Source organism: Frankliniella occidentalis, unplaced genomic scaffold (assembly GCF_000697945.3).
Source record: "Frankliniella occidentalis isolate FOCC.00 unplaced genomic scaffold, Focc_3.1 Scaffold65, whole genome shotgun sequence".
In the NCBI taxonomy this organism is placed as follows: Eukaryota; Metazoa; Arthropoda; class Insecta; order Thysanoptera; family Thripidae; genus Frankliniella; species Frankliniella occidentalis.
In genome coordinates this window covers 1,198,715-1,201,135 of record NW_026267195.1, presented here as the reverse complement: position 1 = coordinate 1,201,135, position 2,421 = coordinate 1,198,715, and the positions used below count along the sequence as shown (strand labels likewise).

The window sequence follows — 2,421 nt, the reverse complement described above, 5'->3', positions numbered from 1 at the left end:
TTCTGTGCAAAATTCCGCTTCAAACGAGCCTACATGTAATAGGGGTCTGTTTGCAAACGACAGAAAGGCATCCGATTTTCGAGGCTTCCTATAACGCGCATCAGACACCCATCACATGGTACCTCGTTTGGAGCGGAATTTTCAGCTTAATACGAAAATTTAGGTCTAAGAGTAATTATTTTGCGCAAGTAGAAGATATTTGGCAAAAACGAAAACATTAGTGCCTTTGGAACTTTAGTGCCTTTTAAAGGTGTTGATTAGCACCTTTGTTTTACCAGTGTTGCGCTCCCACAGACGAACGGTTCCACGTAGAATGACGCGGTTTTCGACTGTCGGCCGATGGCGCTACTTCACATACATTTAAGGTCATTTCATCGATGCTCACTAGTGCCTTATTTCTCCTATTCTAATTTGCAAACACAAACCGCGCCGTTCTACTTTCATGAATCCTTTTTTTTTCGGGCGGCCCCATATTTTTAAAATTTTCGGTTTAGTTACCTTTTCTTAGCGGCAGCCATTGGAAATTACCAAATGTAAGACGACCTCAAATCATCTGGGCCAAAGCAAAAGTTTCCCTATCTGTTTGAATTTTGTGCCATGGACTTGAAAACGCCTCAACGGCTATCGCATATGTATGATCAAGAATTGCACGTCAGCACGTAAAGTATTTAGAACTTTAAAGCGCAAGTTTATACTTAGTTCACTCTGTGATAAATGTTTTAACAGTGCGCCTCAGCCAGCAGCGCTCCCAGCCATAGGGATGCTGAGATGTATCGGGCTAAAATCAGACTAGTCCGAACCACGCGAGGGACGCCCTGTCGGGCTTCACCCGGACAAGTCTGACGCATCGGGTGGAAATCGGACAGTCCGACAGGAGGTCTCGGGCGCTAATCGGACTGTCCGAGTTTGTCGGGCAAAAATCGGACAGTCCGGGGTCTGTCGGGTAAAAACGGAGCAGCCCGACTCGGGCTTTTAGCCCGACGGAGTCGGGCTACGGATCTTTTCTGGAGCAAGTCCGACAGCGATCGGACTGATTGCGGTACAAGTCCGGGGCCTCAGAGGGTCTCGGACTCTTTACGGTACAAACCCGGATACATTTTCGGATGAGTTCGTTTTCACAAGGGAACATATGTCATTGTGACCGCCATCTTTGCACAAATGAATACAAAGCAAATTGTTTCTGGTTGTTTGAGACTTTTCTGTAACTTAAGTAATGGAACATATTTCTAAATATCGTGTCATGGTTGTTTCCGATTTTGTGTTATTGTTTTCGACGAGGTTTTCGAGTAAGCACGATATTTTAGTACAGGTTCAAGTCAACGGATAACAACGGATCAAATTATCCACACCATGGAACATGGGCAATTTTTGATCAGTATAAAGCTGCCACAGCAATTTGCAAAATAAAAATGTATCATTCTTGTATTGTTGAAGATAGTTCCCGTTCATATTTTTACAAGCAATAATGTAGCAGTCTGTTACAGTCTACCAGCAACATTTACACTGGTGTCCATGGTGTGCAACTAGCAAGCTCTTGCTAGTGTTGCATTAATTTTCAGGAGTTAAGCTCGAAATCTGAACACTAAAAAGGTGTTTGACTCACATGTTGGATTGAGAAATTTGCACATTTAAAAGTGCTTAAGTCGAACACTTTCAAGTCCCTAAATTTGCTGCTTCAGGTAAATTCGACATAGTGTTCAACACTCACAAGTGCTTGCTAGTTGTGCACTTCAATGTATGGATGCCATTGGGGATACGAGAATCATGGTACACAGTTTTGAACTCCAGAGATCATCCACAGCGGCAGAGATTGGTGCCTTGGCAGGTGCTGCAGGTAACCACGACGCCGCTGAGCGCACTCCGCACCAGATCCATCTGCTGAGCGCAATGAGCCGCCCTGTGCTGTCCTAGTTTAGACCTCAGGAGGACCACTTCCCGAACATGACTGTCACGTAGGTGCCAGATTTCCAGCACATTCTGAACCAAGAATGGAGAAACAGAAGAAAACATATTTTTAGGTGCCGGACATCTCGCCCCAGCTAACTCACCCCAGGGCCAACTTGCTCCGATTTCCCGTTCCCAAAAAACGTTCAAAGAACGTAAACATAATTACCTATGACAAAGCGAGGTTATTTTGAAAGTTTATGTCATGCCGATACTCATGGAGCAAACCCGGGGCCTGTACGTTGAGGGGAACAAGGCGCAACCTGCGCTCAAAGTTTTTTGGGCGATTTAGCGGGTATCTCGACCGACATGTTCTCGGTCCCGCAGTGCCGCGACGCCACCGTCGCCGACCACGCCTCGTCGTTTGGTGACTACCTATGGTCATGGATATGCACTTTTCGCGGAATGACGCTTCAAAATTTCGCTGATTGAAGTTGAAATTTCGCTTTTTATCGCGAAATTGCCGGAAATTACCAA

General features: G+C 45.4%; 1 protein-coding gene across 1 annotated transcript in view; it reads left to right on the top strand.

The window, feature by feature from the left end:
- Positions 1–2,421, top strand: part of LOC113207105 (uncharacterized) — a 21,927-nt gene that overhangs the window by 3,181 nt on the left and 16,325 nt on the right. The gene's annotated exons all lie outside the window — the stretch shown is intronic.